General features: G+C 45.7%; 1 protein-coding gene across 3 annotated transcripts in view; it reads left to right on the top strand.

Annotated features, from left to right (window-relative positions):
• peak1 (pseudopodium-enriched atypical kinase 1) overlaps positions 1-18293 on the top strand; it is a 55652-nt gene that overhangs the window by 17904 nt on the left and 19455 nt on the right. For 2 of the 3 annotated variants that reach the window (XM_037452348.2, XM_037452347.2), the window contains one exon: positions 9713-9767. The exons of the other annotated variant lie outside the window; for it this stretch is intronic. The gene's annotated coding sequence lies outside the window, so the exon portion shown is untranslated. The remainder of the gene's footprint in view (positions 1-9712; positions 9768-18293) is intronic. 3 annotated transcript variants of the gene reach the window in all.

Raw genomic sequence — 18293 nt, 5'->3', positions numbered from 1 at the left:
TCTTTTGTTGAGACAAATAAAAGTAAATTCGACTCTATAATAAGTAATTTAGCATTATCCAAGTCAACTTGATTGGTTTTGCTCGTGCCTTGCATTTTATTTGGAGTTGAAGCAATCCTACGCACTGTGATTTGGACCTCATGGCTGTTAAAATTATACTTAACAATTATTTCCACATGGTTTAATGCAACAATAATGGACCACAATATAGTTCCATCACAATGTTCCTAAGATTCTAAGTTGTTATTTTATTACTATGTATCCACTTGTTAAGCTAAGAGGAGCAATTTACAGTGAATGCTACTTTAATGTAGAGCTATGCATTCATTGAGATACGGTACCTGATTAGTCTTAAACTACTGCAAGAAAAAAAAAAAACATCCCCTCATGTAAATTCTATTCATCAATCACATTTGCACGCTGCCCTTTAGTTCCAGCGATCATGACCCGACCGGCTCTTTTTGTAGATGGGCGGCACTGAGAGGGGAGTTTGTCTCGAGACCTGCAACTGGAAATGTCATCAAGATGTAAAGTCTGGAGCCGCGTCATTCAGCAAGAATGCGAGATGGATCAGGACAGAAGGAACACCGCGGGAATGTTCTTTGGGAAAGTGGGCCATCTTTGTTCCTCTCCTTGTACCATCGGGCTCATTCGGATCTAAATGGGCCATGACCGGAAGATAAAGACCAATTCTTCTTCTTTGTTTTAGCATAAAGTACATATTCAAAATACAATATTTCTCAAAAATGAATACATCTATATGCGTAGAAAAGTATATTCTACATGAAAGTGAATCTGACTTTTGTCAGTCCGTGAGGCTGCAGCACATAATCACACATCCCTGCAGAACCTCGGGAGGAAGTTGAATCCTTTGTCTCCGCAGCAATGAGGACGGCTCTGTGAAAATGTTACGTAAACCGCTACTTTGCGTCTCATGAAAACTTAAAATGCTTAATGTTCCCTTCCAGTGTGGCAGGATAACTTCGATGGTCCGTGCCCTTTCTGTGGAAACGTTGTGTTACTCGTTTGCCAGGAGGCCCACAGAAGCCAGGCCTGCCTTCAGATGCCAAATGGCCAAAATGAAAGGAGATTTTAGGCAGCTTGGCAGCTGACGGGGGGAAAAGTGGAAACTATTTTAGGAGTGAAAAGTAGAACGTGCTCAAACAAACATCAGAGTGAAAAATAAAGTTGGTGAAGAGTTGTTGTTCAAACGAATGCGAGGGTCACCTGAGCAGCAAGTTCTTCTAATGGAAACTGAAATAATGTGTCCAAAGCAGTTTCCTTTTATCGACCATCGTCGATGGTGTGCTTCATTCGGTCACCATTGTTGTCATTTCCTGAGCCTTTTGTCTCCAATTGTAACTCACAGATAACACACCCGAAATGTAGTTTCATTCCAAAAAATGTGGGTCTCACGAAGCTCATTTCGCACCTTTTCAAAAGGGTGAAATTCACAATTCGAAGATGCGACACGTCTCTCAAAGCCACAACTTTCTCACACAAAAGCTCAGCTCTCGATCGAAACGCCAGCTCGCAGGGGGGGGGGGGGGGGGGAGTCCCGCTTCACGCCAGCCCAAACACGACAGAGCTGTGACTACGGTATGTCCGTGGCCGTGTGTGGATGGGTGAACGAGGACATCATACCAGAACTTATTCATCGTTCTTGTGCCGTTGCCGGGGCGCCGCTGTGAAGCGATGCCGATTCCCTGCCAGCCGCCCTCCAGTTAGGACGAGCGGCAGGGGGAGGAGGTGCATGGTGGAGTGGCAAGGGACGGGCGTCAGACACGTCCGCTTCGTGCTACGGACGAAGAGGACGGAGCATATAGGAGTATATTTAATCCCTTTCAACATCTCGAAGCACCAGAATGCTTTACTTGCCACTTCATTAAAAACAAACAAAACCTCTTTTCCCTTCAATCATCATTGCTTACGAGGCCTGTAAATGACTTTCATTGTCTCGTTTATGACCCCCCCCCCCCCCCTCCCTTTGTATTAGCTCACATCCAGCGACCTTTTGTGCAACACATGGCAGAGACGTACCCCCCCCCTCTTCATTCCTTGTATTTTTCCCCCTCCCTCTTCCCATCAGTACTCTTTTGTCTCTGCCTGCTCTCTGCCTCGCCCTCGTGTGTCTCTCTGCTTCTCCGAGGGCACTTCACAGGTTCTTATCACGTATTTAGTCTGAGACGGTCCCCTCGGGGACTCGCTGCAATCAGCCTGGAAGCCGACGCGGGCGGACTATGAAGAGGACATTATTCTGTGCAGCTCCGACAATCACGGCCCTCCTCCCTCCCTCCCTCCCTCCCTCCCTCCCTCCGCCTCGCCCAATTGTTGTCGAGGGGAACTCATTGTTTTTTACTCAGGGTATTCATTTCTCTCTAAAAATGGGCCCTGCTCATGAAAGTGGATCAAGGGAGCGTAGTTGGACCCAGTGATTGCAGAGCCAGAGACTTCTGTTGAAATGTTAAAAGCCGGTGGAGGAATGTGCAAAAAGGAGACAGTCTGGGAAAAGCTTCGGATAACTGCAGTTCTATATTGAATTTAAGGCTGATGTTATGCAGAGATTAGAAGTTTGGAATGAGGTGATCTCGCAAAGCAAATATATGTGTGTGTATATATACTATCTGCAGTTAAAGGTTTGACTTGCTTTTATACATAAATCTTAACAAGTTGAGGCTTATTGTACATTAGTTTATTATCATACACACCATTGTTGTTTCATGCTGCATCGCAACTATTCAGTCATGAGTAAATACTTATGATGAAGCCATAATAGTATTGTCTATGTCAGTGATGCAATTTGTTGTTTTGACGGTAGAACAATGATGATAAACACAGCAAAACGATCAGGTTATGACAACTTCTCATATATAGGAGTTCCTTTTGAGCCTTGTGTGTGTGGAATATGGGGATGAAGCAGATGGAAGTGCTGACAGGTTATTGGACCAGTTGACACTATGAAGCTGTGTTGAATCAGCCCTCAGAAATTGTTAACAGATTACAGAACCCGTTTGGATCCGTACGCTCGCAACTGGAGCGTGGCAGCACATGTGTAGATTAATTCATTACACAGTTGCTCATGTGTCACTCATTTACAACTAAGTTATCAAATATATTCAGAATGAATCTGTAGACTGGCGTTAGTCTTTAAGTAACTGAATGGAACAGAAACCACAGACATAATTATTAACTCATTTTATTGTTCACCAAACGGCCCGGTTTGAATTCATTTTGAATCAAGGCCCTGCTTGTGAGAAATAAAAACACGGCGTCGGGTAGAATTATATTTTTGACCTTGTAAGCAATGTAATATCATATAAATGATTACGTTGCTATTATATTGCTTCTCCGCGTAGGAGAAGAACAACTAATCACACTCCTCCACACCTCATCAGCAGATAATTCCGACTGAGACCCGAATGGTTTTAGATCAGCTGGTTAATGCGGTCTCTGTGTGACAAACAATAAAGCGGGGGGGGGGGGGGGCGGACGCACACGAGAGACGGAATGAGGCCGTGCATCATAACTCCACTCAGCCGGATGCTCCTATAGAACCTTTTACAGCCGACGTTGCGATTCAGGCGAAAACCAGGAGCAACGGGAAACCACCTCGAGGTGGCGGAAATGGGAAACCTTTTGAGATTGTCATCTGGGATTCTAAGGTCCAGCGAGCGGCAGTATTTGCAATGCTTATCCGAGAATGGGAGAGAATGTTGCTCATGGTTTCATTTTCATTTTCCTTCTGCTGACCTCATCAGCTGTCACATCCGCTGAACTACTAAGTAACTTCATCTACTCTGCATTCCGTGCTCCAGAAACCTTCACTACTTGATTACCACCGAGAAAGTCGCCGTTAAGCTTTATTTTTTTGTACCGTTTTCCTAAGAAAAAAAAACTCTGGTTTCAGATAATGATGCAAAACTGTTAGATTACAGTTACATTCGTTATGCTAATAGCTTTAGCCTTAACTTAACTATGTCTTTTGCACCCTTTTTCACTTATTCATATACATAGTCCTTCATATGTTTCTGTTACAATTGCAGATTTACCGGTTTTATCATTGTCGTCTTGTGCACATTTGTTTTCCAGCTTAAAATAAGGCCAACAAGCAGCGCGTGTTGGCACCACACCGGGGTTTCTCATGTCGACGACCTTTTAGTTTGATTGCGAGACCATGAGCCCTAAGAGCTCCCCGCTTGCTTAAGGGCCGGCGTGCATCACATTTTCCGAACTGAACCAAAATGTGTGTAAGTCGGGATGCTTTCAAACCTGTTTCCAGCTGCTGTTGACCACCAGCATCTTAAGACCGCTTCTCTAAAAAGAACATTTCAGGTTTCACTTTGATTATCTCGCGAGTTTTCCACGGCTACGGGATTCTTCTCAGTCAGGGATATCAACTGCCTTTTAATGCCTAAATCTGAAGAAAACAACCAAATGTTAATTTCACAAAAGCACCTGCAGAAATGGATTTACTTCGTAGCAATTTTGACAGTTTCTCAATTCCACCAGCGTTAAATCGCAGAGCTCAGGAACTCCAGCGCCGCTCATAGAGGGCGAAAACAATTCGGTGCTTCTGCCATTATCACTTTCAGTCACCCGGCTCCCCGAGCTCAACCTCGCTGACGCAGAAGCCCTTTCATGCGCTTTGATCCTTTGAATAATTATTTGCCGCGGCGCCGTAGAAGGAGGGCAGATAGACGAGGCGCCAGGATGCTCCGTGCCGATGGTCGCATCGGGAAAGAGGAGGACGTGGAACGTCCAAGACATTTCCACTGAATATAAATCACTATCTGAAACGGCCCTGGATGAAAAATATTTGAATTTAAGTCATACCCCCTCCCCCCCACCCACTCGTTTCTAGCTGCACTCATGAAGAAAGAACGAGGTGTTACTAATATTAGAAATCATCATTTTCCGTTTGGCCCAAAGATCCTCCCCAACCCCCCCTACGCAGTTTTGAGTGATGGGATGGGATTGTAACGGCGTCTAATATATATCCAACTGATGGCTTCCTCGTGTCTCCGCTTGACAACGTTGTTAAGATGGACTTTTATGACCTCGCAGCTCAATAAGAAAATTGATTTATTGACTTGTTCTTGGCTAATCTGCATCGGTAAAAAGAAGAATGGTGCCGAGAGCTTCATCTCCGCAGACACGGCGTGTAAAAGGAATAACTTTAATAACGGGGGGCGAGGGATCGGCTCAGACGTCTCCATAAACGCAGAGATGGATGAGGATGACCGAGTGGGAGATGTGCCAACAAATGTGTGAGGGCCTGCGAGGAAGAGCAGCTGTTTGTGTGTGTGTGTGTGTGTGTGTGTGTGTGTGTGTGACGCCTCACATCCAAACACTCGGCTCACAGATGAAAGGCGCTAAACCTTAATAGCAGGTTGGTCACAGGTAACTGTGTCTAGCCACAGCTGTGCATACTGGAAGTCATCCGACATCAGTGTGGTCACACACGCCGTTTGTACATGTGGTTCCCGGCCTGCTCAGCCTGCCCTGATGAAATGAACAGAGGTCTGGATGTTAACCACCTCCAGCATTGTGCCGTTTGGCACTATGGAATCTTTAAAAATCTTCGCCACGGAATGAATATTACATGGAAATTAGTATAAACTTCATCTTGAGCAAACTCTATTGTCTCCACGTGCTCACTCAGATCCGTGATGTTTTTGTGGAGCTGTGTTTAGTCCCTGAGATGGAGCAGCATCAGCCACCACGCCGGCTACAAAGGGTTTGACTTTCCTTTGTTCTATGGCCTTCTCATCCCTGTCCTTCTATCTCCCTGTCCTTCCATCTCCCTGTCCTTCCATCTCCCTGTCCTTCCATCTCCCTGTCCTTCCACCATCCATCATCTCAGAAACCAGCGGTCTAAGAAAGTTTCTTTTTCTTGGTTTCCGCCTATAGTTCTATTCAGATCCACAATCAGAGTTTTGCTGGGATACAAAGCTAAATGTGACATTCACATTTCTGTGTCAGCGGTCTGAAATCGTAGACACAGCTGAACCAAGGATATGGTCCAGGGAGGATGACGCGCTTTACTTGGCGAATCCCTCCCTTCTGGATATCGACCCGCCTGGTGCCTCCGTCTGGCCTTGCTCACGTTACTTGCCCATCTGGCCTCTGGACCATCTCCTCTGCTCGGTTTCCTCTGCTCCGTCCACGCCATCCACGGGAGGGTAGGGGGTGGGGAGGGGCGCGATGGCGACAGCTGCAGGAGGCGTCATTACAACCAATACATCTCTCTGGGAGTTCCATCCTCTGCCCAACCTCACTCTCTCATTTCTGCCATCTTCTTTCTCGCTCCTATCGTCCCCATCACTGGAGGACCGAGCGTAGTTAGTGTCTCTAAAGTAAGAAGCAGAGTTTAATAGATTCCCCCTCCCACACTACTCTCTCCTTTGCTCTGTAATGTAACGTCTCCCTCATCATGAACCCCTCTCATACCAGTTCCCTCCCTCCCTCCCTCCCTCCCTTTTTTGCCTCTTGACACAGCGCTCAAGCTCTTCTTTTGTCTCTCATTCATGCGCCAGCTTGTCACGTGGCCACCGATCGGACACGCCGCCTCTGCCCCGTGAGTAGTGAGCCAACCTTTTTACCTCTTCCGTTTCCTCTTCGCCTTCCTCTTCCTCGCGTTCCTTCCGGGCTCTTGACAACTGTTGCCGCCTCTTGGAGTGAGGCAGAGGCTTGCTGGCGCACGGACGGTCTCGGACGCAGGTGGGCGGGATGATCGCGCAGGACACTGGGAGGTCCACAGGGACGGATTGGAAGAAGGGGAAAGGCTCTTGAGGAGGAGCAGGAGGAGAGGGAGCCACAAGCCAGCCGGCGCATTGTTACCATCGTGTCGAGTGATTCAGAGCAGGAGCCGTTAGCGGGGGTCGGCGTCCTCTAATTAAGCGGGATGTGCGGCTCTGGACAGTCTTCTTTATACAAAAGACACCGGGCTCCTCGTGGATATTGCATTCGTAAGGGAAGCAGTTTTCTCGGGCTTAAGAAGGAGGTGGAAACGAGAAGGTTTATCTGCTCTCGGGAGCCGTTGTTTGCACCCCGGATCTCCTCTCTGCAATTCCCACACAATCCTTTTACAGTCCGCACAGAGAATTCCTGCCACCGTAAAAGGATTTGATAATAATGGAGCGCCAGAGTGAAAGAGACATAAATACACATTGAGATGGGGATGGGGGGAGTGATTGATTCAGAAAACCCTTTTTCTCATTTGCTCAAATGTGAAGGAAAAAAAGTACAGGCCCCGCAGTCAATTGTCGTCCAGTCGATTTATTTCTACTCTATTTGTGGCTTATCTGTGACTATTTTAGCTTTTTGCATATGGTATAATCCCGCCCCTCCTCCAACACGTTTCTCTCTGATCAGCTCAAAGCAGGAGGACACAATACAAACATCTGCACGGTGTGTAATGCTTCCATGCCGGACCACAGAGGGTGGGACAGGATTTCAGTCCTGTTTATTCCACTGCAGGGGGGCAGCAGTGTGTCTAAAGATAATTTGCACATCTAGCTGTTGGGATTTAGGAATTTAATACATACAGATATATCAAAAGGGCCACTTCATTTGAACTAAACTCAAGGTAAAACTCAAACTAAATGCATGATCAACACGACCAAACAAATGTCTTCTACTAATTGGGTTGGATTTCTATGTTCTGTGCCATCTGTCCCTTAAACAAAGAGTTTTTTTCCCAGTTGCCACTTGCAGTGTCATAGGAAAATGCAGCCTAGTTTGGCGGTTGTTATGGAGACGAGCGCGAGGTAGAGCCGAGTGACAGGAAGCAGCGACGGATGTAAAAGCTGAGTCGCGGTGACGCTTTCCTCGTCTGTGTGGGTCGCCGACTTCGCCGCAAAGCCCCGGTTGTTAAGAGTTGGTTGTGTGTGTTCTTCCACTGAGCCCTGTGGTTGTTGTTGTTGTTGTGGAAAAGGTTCCCGTGTGTCTCTGTGCTCAACCACAGACTTGTACAATATCCGACACACCGTATTTAAGACAAACACAGGTATTAAATCTTAAGACGGACTTAAACCCATCGGAGGCCGACGGCTAAAACTGGTTAGGAATAATACCACTTTAGTACTTAAAGTTTGGTGCCGTGTGGCAAGCTGCTGTGTGGTGCAGTACGGGTGTGATGCCATTGAGAAAGGAGCATAATGTTTGGAAGGATCCTTACACAACGGCCTCCAGAGCGTGTTGAATGTGCTCAGCATGCGCGTGACTGATGGCGTCATTATTCCATAATACCGAATTACCAAGAGATGTTATGCACAGTTTGGGTTCAATTATTTAAGAGCGTATTCTGCCCAAAACACAGATCTTCATTTAGACGTGTGTTGTTTGTGTTTCTGCTTTTGTTGTTGTTGTTGTTGTTGTTGTTGTTGTTGGCTCAAACAGACCGTGTGCACGTGTACAGTAATGCGGGAAGTTTTCCACAGGAAGATATTCAGTGTATTTTTCCATCTAGTTCAACCTCTTTGGGCACTTTAATAAACAGTTAGACAAAAGTTCCTCCAAAGCTCATTGAGAATTCCAGCTGGAAGCTTGAATTGATATTGCAGAACACTTACAGACCACAGCCATGACAACAAAAAAAGACGCACATTAATAACTAGGAAATAAACAGAATAAACCTGCTCGAGTCAACTGGATTTGTTTTTATGGGCAAACCTGCAGGGTGTGTAATCCTAGTCCTAATCTTCAAATTAACACACAGCGTTTTCTGTTACAAAGATGTCTCCTAACTGTCCTCTCTCTGAGGGTTCATGTATGACTGTGAAAAAAACATTTAAATCATTATATTCCAAACAAACTCCACTTTGAAGAGTATTAGTTTGAACCCTTGTGATTGGATAGTTCTCTCTTGCGAGTGAGTGAAGTCAAAGTTTTGTTAGTGCTGTTTACCTCTCGGTAAACACGGCATATCCTGAATCTCATTAACGTTGAAGCTGGTGAAGAAGAAAATTGCGATGTGACATGTGAAGGATGATCAGAGCGGAGAAAACAGCATCCGGCTGACAGGTATCATCGCATGGAGTTGTTCTGTGAGTCCATTGTTGCACGTTTGTTTTGTGCAGGGGGTTGACTCACTTCTGAAACCTTGACTCTGCATGCGGAACTGAAGCTAATGATGAGAAACAGAAAGTAGGAGTCGTGTTAATCAGATACGTCACGGCATCACACAAAAAGATGACATTTCTATGACCCAGATTGCGTTTATTCGTAATACTGGTTCGCCTGTGTACGACACAACCACGTTAATGTTCTTACGGATCATTCTTCTGTCAAAGAGCTAAAAAAAAAAAGCTCTGGATCTTGGTGTCTATTTTCATCCCCCAATGAGATGCGGCGTCCTCGGATTAATTAATATGGAACTTTTTTTTTTTATCGAGTCCCTGACATGAAGAGGGCGGGATGCGGAGGTGCTTTCACGTTTCTGAAGTTTTCCTCTGTTGCATAGCAACACTCGTAGAGACACCTGTTTAGTCTTCAAAAAGCCAAATCAAACGGTTCGTAAAGCAGCAAAGGGGAGGATTTGGTGTGGAAGTGTGTTGGAGGAAGCGTGTATTGAATCTGTGTAGCATCCGTTGAACCCTGACCCCTTAACGACCACTTCCTGGATGAACTGACCTGAGCACTCTCTTCTTCTTTCCCTCACATCTCTCCTCACTCTCCTCACCTCCATCTGTGTCTTCCTCTGTCTCTGTAGCTTCCGGAAGTTGGTGCTCCATGGCCGCCAGTGCTGCCGCTTGAGTCTCTGCACCGTGAGTTTACACGTTTTTTATGACCCTTAAATATTGAGTCCGGTGTTTTCAGGATTCGTCTCTCGTTATTCTGAAGGCCTCTCTGCTCGAGCGTGATCTGACTTAGTGACTGACAGACAGTGATGTCGATTGAAAACACTGCGGTTTTCCTATTATTGATTTTGGAAACCCCATACACAATCCACATCTGATTAAAAAAATCATGGAAGTAGCTGGAATCGTTTTTTTATTTCTTTATTAATGTCCTGAATGGCACCCATTCTTGGTTTGATCTACTGGGGACATTAGTTATTATTATTTTATTATTATTATTATATATTATTAATGAGTGCAGTTTTAAATGATGTAGCATTGTTTTAATAATAAATGTCCATCCATAAGCGATACCTCTTGAGGATTCTTTTGACGAGCTTCGTTTGCCAACATTGCCGTGCACTTATTATCTTGCTAATGATCTTTGTCTCTGTACGTGCCAGCTGGGTGAAAAGCAGCCATCTGTCGTCTCCACAGATGTGTGTGTGAATTATTTTGACACCATACAACTATTTTTAGTTTTGTCTTTAATATGTGTTGTTTTTTTGTTTTGCATTGAGACCCTTACAAATACACGGAGCACTTTATTTGAGACAATGCATGATATAGCACTGGGTTGCTAAAGGCTAAAAGGGAAAGAGGATCTTTGATGATTCCTCCAGTTCGGCAAGTTTGCAAAAATAAATGGCACAAAGCCCGATCCCCTTGAATTAATGATATTCCTGAGAGCGCTTGGAGGCTCTGATGATTGCACGTGTCCACTGCGATATAGATGCTGAACAACATATTTTTCATCTCTCCTCCATCCCAAAGGGTAAACAACTAAGTGTACATGCAGTAAGCAGCAAACACGAGACGCCCTTATAAACAGGAAGTGTGTGGAATATTTCTGAAATGTGACATCACATGAAATTTTTCTTTTTTTTTTTAATAAGGCCCATCAGGCCTGGTGTCACACACTCTCTCTCTCACACACACACACACACACACGAAGGAAATTCTTAGCAGGCTACATTTTAGTGTGAACTTCTTCTCTCTGTCTTCCGCTTTTTTTTTGGCCGCTTTGAGCAGGGAGTTGTAGTGTTGAGGGGAATTGGATGATGTGGTGCTGCTTTTCCAAATGTTGGATACCAGCAGCTGTTTTCTTGGCCCGAACCTCATCTCGTCTTAGTCAATGTTTTTTTTTCTTCTTTTTTTAAAAGGCAATCTGTCCGTGCAAAACCAGCATGTAGAAAGTATGGTTCCCAGCGGCGGACTGATCGGCGGTTGGTTGATGTTTTTGTTTGGATTACTGTTGTGACATTTTTCCGGCTACCTTGAAGCTACACTCTACTCTTGTTTGACCCCCCCCCCCCAAAAAAAAATGTCTGCCACATGTTTTGCAGAGAGATAAAGCCCGCTCCGTTTTTTTTTTCTCCACATCACAGCTGTTAATCTCTTCCTGGAGTCGACCATTTTTCAACTGGGAAGGTCTCCTGTCAACTCAATTGATTCCAACTCAGGGCCTTTTCTGCTGCATCAAAGTCACATTCTTGAATATAACCCCTGATTTCATATAACACAAAAAGACAGCTGTGAATGTTTTTCCAAAGTGCAGCCAGATTTTTTGGATTAGTATTAGCGGTTCTCCAGAGAGCACCGTTAGCAGCCAGAGAAACAGACAAAGCCACGGGTAAACCATTAGTGGAATAAGCCTGTCCCACCTACACAGTCCAACGGCACCACGGGAAAAGCAATTGGTTACCAAATGTGCCCCCCCCCACACACACACACACACACACACACACACACACACCCCGCTTTACATTTCTCCTCGAGTGGTTGCAGAAACAGGCGATTGTCCTTTGAAGACAGGAGGAAGAGTTTCTCCAGCAGTGTTGGCTGTTTCTCTTTTGTAGCATCCCATATATTCTGTTAATCATGCATGCACTCTAGAAAGGGAAACTCTTTTTACTTTAAAAATAAAAACAAGGACACTTGTCCTAGAGCCCCCTGTGATTCTGACCAGTAATCAAACCTTCAAAGGCCCGAAGCCTGAATCTTTGTTGATGTTTGACTCTCACTGGCAGTGGAAGAAAAGACTTCCTGTGAGCTCTCCACAGCCGCCTCCTTTTCCCCCAACTAATCACCGCGTCACTTTTCACACCCGAGCGCGGCGTCGCTCGAGGCGAGAGGGTGAGCGACGGAGAGGGTGGCAGACAGAAACCCGTCAGAGAGGGAAAACTAACCTCCACGATGACGCGCGCCTCCCCCCCCCACGGCTCGTACAGACCTGCTACAGCCGGGTGCAGTGACTTGAGGTTTTGAGCGTCCTTTAAAACCCTCTGTGAGAAGCGTGGCTCATGTTTGACCAGGGCAGCCGAAAAAAAGGCCTCTGGGTTTCTCCCTGGGCAGACCCCAGGTCCGTTTGTACCATCTTCCCCGTGACTCTTTTTCTTTGTGGTGCGTTACAAAGTTATTAAGGGAGGCTGGGGGGGGGGGGGGGGGGGGGCGTTCAACCACATTAAGCACATGACTTTGGGCTGTCGAGACGCTTTTTTCCCCGAACGCAAATAGATTTGTTTTTGAGAGCTCAGAGCCAAGTCCCGAACCTGTGAGGATATCATGTGTCACGTCTCTAGCTGCTGCAGTGACAAGGACTCGGCAGGCTCTGTGATTTCTGTGCAGCACAAGGAACATTTTGTTCTTGTTTCTTTGTGATCAGGTGGAAGTTATGCACGCCTACATTTGTGCAAGCGAGCGGGTCGCTCCACAAAAGCAGCCTTGTTTAATGACATTGGTGACTGCCAATATATATATATATATATCAAGTAGTTTAACATTAAGTTTGGAGATGACAGGAAATGACCCTTTTAAAATATGCATCAACTCCAGTTCAACGAGGTGGAGCTACTCCCCAGTACGCATTGTATTACCTTTTGGAGCGCGGTTTAAGTGCAGTACGTCATCAGGGCAGCGCGCGTAGTACTTGTATAAAAAGATGCTACGTCTAACACCTTGTTAAATGTTCTTAGCCGAGGTGTTAGGACACCCAACCACATCACTATTATTACACAACTCATTTCACTTTGAGAATGTATCAAGCATAATATTTATTTTGGGATTTCAACTTTTTATTTGTGTGTGTGTACGTGTTCACGTCCTTGGATCTGCAAGCTGTTGTGTGTGTGTGTGTATTCAATGTCCTCCCACACATCTGGCTGTGTCTCGTCCACCACTTTGCTGGTGTTTGTCTGGGGGCCAGAGGGTTGGTCTCCCCAGAGGCCTGCAGGGGCTCTTTCCCAGGACAGACTGCAGCAACTCTCCCACAGCTTCCACAATGCCAAACACTGCAATGGAATGTTGTTGATTTATTTTTCTCCTTCTACTGACTCTCTCTCTCTTTACCCTAATGGACCCAGTCAGTGCTCTGAGGCACGCCTGCCCATCAAATGTAATCGCAAAGCTATCGTATTATATTGCGTTCTTCATTCATCCTCTTTGCATGAAATATGCTCAGAAAGTGCATATTGAGCCTAAGAGCTGCAGAGGGATAGATAACCTCAAAAGATTTAGCTCATTCGCTCTCACTGGAATTTTCACCGAGACGCGGGATATTTATTCTGGATCTTGAGGCTCAACGGTTCAAAATCAGTGAGGAAAAGGAGACGTCCTACACACCTGTACAGCCTGTAAAGGTGTTTTCATCCTAAATATATAACTGGAAACTTATTAAACGCTAAATAATGACAATTGTCCACAACGATCAAGAGTTTAAAGTTGAGCTCATGAGCAGCAATATTAAAGCAAAGCTCCAACTTACTAAAGACCGAACCTTACTACTGCCTCGAGGACATTGTTTTGACAGATATCTGGTCTCACGCTGGCCGTTCCAAGTCGAATCTGTCAGGGAGGTGAGCCCATAATGAGGTTGCCTGGTTGTCACATTACTCGTCTGCGCCTGCCAGCACTACCTCTCGGCTCGCACAGCCCATGCTCTTGGTTTGTTTGCTCTGGCATAGCCGGAGGCTTGGAGGAACTGAAGAGCAAGCCTCGTAAATCCGCGCCGTAATTGCTGGCAACCGATTTCGGCCCAGTCCATACGTTCATAGATCCATTTGGCAGAGGAAATACAAAAGACGATACAAATGAGACTTATTACACACTGCAAGTATCCTCCTGCTCATGCGTTTATGGTCTCAGTTTAAGTCTCTTCAATGCCAATGACAGAACCCTAACCCTCATCTGAATTAGACCAAACCGAAGTTTCCCTTGGGGGGAGGGGGCTTACTGTGATTGACACGTCGTTGGTGCTACCAGAATCCGCAATATTGCCACAGCATGTAAGCATCATGTGACTGACAACAATCCTTTGCACTTCACCAAAGTACAGCAAGGTCTTGAGCAAAGTTTTAGTTCTCTGGTTCATCTTGATGATGTATTCTGATTATTTGACAGTCGTCTGCTGATCTGACCTTTTCTAAAGGTGCTGTGACGATCCAGTGAACACACTAAAGAACACACAACCATCTACCTTCCATTCATGCACACACACACACACACACAAAGCCAACCATCTAACCACTTAGTGCCTCGCGGTGGATTCGGTCCATTACCCTCTGCCATCATGTGTGTCATTAATATGGATGAGCCGCCGAACACTGCCAAGGCCAATTGGAAATGAAAACCATTTCTCCGGCGTTTTCCAGGTGCATCGTATGTGTGTGTGTGATTGCAGGCTATCATTCTTCACATCATCAATAGTCACAATGCGTAGCGGTGCGTAAAACGCCCTCGGGTGCTCCGCGTGTCGTCCACCTCACCGACTCGCTTAGCTCGGTGAGAACTTACCCGATCACCAGCTGCTACGTTAGCCGGAGCTTTGTTTCACTCGTCTGTCCTTGAGTTGTGCATGTTTTTCCTTTCATACTCACTGCAGCGTGTCCCGCGGCTCTCGTGAATATTAGTGGTATGATTCACACATCTGTGTGCAACCCAATTAAGGGAACTGAAGACACCGGATTAACTTCAGCGGGTTAAATCTTCCCCCGGGTGCTGGCGGCTTTTAATGCTCCGCCATTCATCTGATCCGAGGGGATTTGTGTCCTTTGGATTTGCTGCACACCGCGAAAACGGCGGCTCTGGGGTCGAGCCGTCGCAGCGCAGGGGGTTCCAGGTTCGGCTCACGCAGAATTTGTGCAGTCGAGATTGGCCGACACAGCGCAGAACCCACGGTTCTCAAGAGTGCGTTCCACCCGGACACTTTGGGCCGTGCTAGATGAAAGCGCAAAACCGAATGAATCAATTACCGAGCAGTTGGCATTTCCATTGGTATATTATGTACCATGGTAGAAATAATTGGGGAAAGTCCTTTCAAGTATGGATTTTTTTAAACTGTTTTATTATTTTGTAATCTCCAGCCAGTTTTGACTCGTTGCATTTTGGAGTTTGTTCAGTGTTCATATGTCGTGTTACAAAACTTATTTTTGAATGCAAATCAGGATCAGAAGCCTTATATTTCCACATGTTACACAGCGGCGGCCGACATTTGAAAGGGACGACGCGTCATGGCCATCCCTGTTTTTAAAATCCGGGGTAACGGCCGTACAGTAATGACACAGCGACTTTAGAAATGGTGTTTCCATTACCTGATTTGAAAAAAAACTGCATATCCTGTAAATGTATAATTTTGTTACCTAGGTCCCTGTTCACACTCTGTGTAAGTCGGGACTTTATATATATATTATAGTGAAATGTTCATGTTATGACATTGCATTCACCTGGCAGATGTTTTTGCCAAAGCAAAGGAAGCTGATTTTTCTGTCCCACGCACACAAAGTGAGAGAGAATGTGGGCTCGTTGTCTGGCTCCACACTGGAGGACACTGGGGATCAAACCACCAACCTTGGAGCCAATCCACTCTTGGTTTTTGACTTTTTAATAAACATTTTTTTTGAATCTGCAGGCAAAGGATGTACGCCAGGGAATTAAAGAAAACATCAAAAAAATAGTTTCATCAATAACAGATGCGACTGAGCAAACCACTTGGAAATGATCATGTGGAATGATCTTCATAACTCACTCAAACTCCTCCGCAATATTTACACTCGGGTTTCAGCACATATACGGACCTAAGCTTTTAATAATTGCCATACGGGTGAGCTTAGAAATCATGAATAGACCGTTGTAAAAAGTCACTCTGGGAGGGTGGTTTTTGGCCCATTTTGCTATCGTCCTAAAAAGAAGAAAAAAAACTTGAAAGCTTTGATACAACACTGTAACAATAAATGATGCTGGATTCTCCTCTAAAGGCCTCCAGCTCTTGTCTATCCCACTGCCACGGCTGCCTTATCGTTCAAGCCCCCTTGCCACAAACAGCAGAAAACCCCACATCTCATGAAATGAGCTCCTCTGTCCTCGGCACACTGACTTCTCTCGGGGGGGTGGGGGGGGGGACTTTGCCAACAGTAATTTCAAAGTTACAAGGGTAACTTCCCAATGAATCCACATCTTTTTGCCACTTTATTGGACCGGAGGTCAACCCATTAATCGGTTTGACCTAATTGGTAGACGGCCGTTCACACGCATCATTGTGTCATGGATTTGTGTGCATGTGACTCAGCCCCGATGATCTAAACAACTGTTAAACACCCGATGAAATGACACCCATTTCCAGCCAAGGAGAGGTGGAGCTCGGGTGGGAGGGGTGCAGCAGAACAGTGATGCATGTGAGAAACGAGGTGTTTCAATGAAGACTACATCAGTTTATATTTTTATACTCTCCGGAGTTGCGCACGTTTCTATCGGTTTAGACACAAGCAGAGATGGCTGTGCAATAATTACAATATATTCCCTTGTCCTTCAGGTTCAGCCTGAGCTAAGCCACACAATAAAGTAATGTCACCTAGTAGAATCACACTTCTACTACTGAATAGTACTCTGAGTTTGTATTGGTACAGGGGCCGTATTCAAGCTGCATACAAAGGGGTTAAACTCTTATTCAAACAGCTCAGATCGAGGCCATGTTTGCACACATTCTCTCACCATGTCTCCGGTGGTCACATGTTCCCACCACAAACACACACACACACACAGCCTGAGTCAGCCTCATCAATTCCAGCCTCCTTGTCAGCGAAAGAGTCAGGATCAATCCCACCAGGTGGAGGTGTGTGGGGTGGAGAGACGAGGTCGGGTGGTGGAAACTTCCGCATTGGGTTTATTGGGTTAAATGGAGGCGAGGAAATCCCACCGAGAGGGTGTCTTTCTCAACGGCGACAACACTCTCCCTATTGCGAAGATGTTACTTGCTGCATGCTAAATTAATTTCTTGAACTATTTCTGCATTTATCATCCTGCGCAGATGGTGGCATGTTTAATGCATTCGTCTCACCAGGGGTTAGCTTCTCCAGCGTTCACCACTCGCTCCTCAGAAGCTATTCTTATCCGCGTACGAGTCCGGGTCTCACTTGGTGTCTCACTTGGTGTCTCACTTGGTGTCTCACTTGGTGTCTCACTTGGTGTCCCACTTGGTGTCCCGGTGGTCACGGCACCGAGCAGCATCTCATTTGGCACCGTCACCAGACACCGTTTACCGCGATCCAATCAGGGGCAGATGGGCACAGATCGAGGGCCAACACCGCAACTCATCTGAGCGGAAAAAGTGCAGAAACACACAACGGAGACCCGCTCTGGAGCTCCAGAGCATGTTTGACTGTGTTTTTAATGAGGCACAGCTTGTTGCTGTGTGTGTGCGTGCGTGTGTGTGTGTGTGTGTGTGCGGGTTTTTTTCATCCTTGCGACTGGTTTGTTGTTTTCAGATTGCTGTCGTTAAGAGCTGGATTTGCAGCATTTTAGTGGGAATATGTCACTGACTCGTGCATGTAGACGTTCTGTGTGAATATGAGTTTTGCACGCTCAGCATATGCCAGTTGCCTTCACACAGCTGTGAGGTTTCTTTACATCTCCTCTCCCGTGGGCACCATCACCACAGATGTGAACCTCAGACGGCAGACTGTCTTCAGACTGTTGCCACATAAAATAATCTGAATGCGTCACATTGGGCTTTGAGGATGATTCATAAATACATTTCAAAATGAATCGCCTGTTAGATCCGTAGTTTAACACGATCGAGATGCTTGTTTGGAAGGGGAACTGTTCCAGCGTCATTACAGTTTATCGGTGGACTGAACTGCCTTCATTCCACGCCCGTATTTTGTCGCGTGTAAAGGGAAGTAACTTGACGTTTCACCTTTTACGGGAAAACGTGTTCCCCGATCCAACATATGCTTCCCGTTTCATTTCACTCAATTAAAGAGTTGCTTCTGTTTTACAAAAAAGATGAACTTGAAGTTCCGCATTTTGATTGTCAATTAAATCCTCATTACTTCATTAAATAGCATGCAAACGCAACAAATTAAGCGCAGCTAAACCAACTCACTGCTCCAAGTGTGTCACTCAACATGACTCCAGTGGACACATTTGTTTAGCAAATAGATGGCTCTGCTTAACGTTGAC

This window comes from Pungitius pungitius, chromosome 6 (assembly GCF_949316345.1).
Source record: "Pungitius pungitius chromosome 6, fPunPun2.1, whole genome shotgun sequence".
In the NCBI taxonomy this organism is placed as follows: Eukaryota; Metazoa; Chordata; class Actinopteri; order Perciformes; family Gasterosteidae; genus Pungitius; species Pungitius pungitius.
Note: the sequence above shows the minus strand (reverse complement) of the source record. Positions and strands in the feature narration are given on the sequence as shown.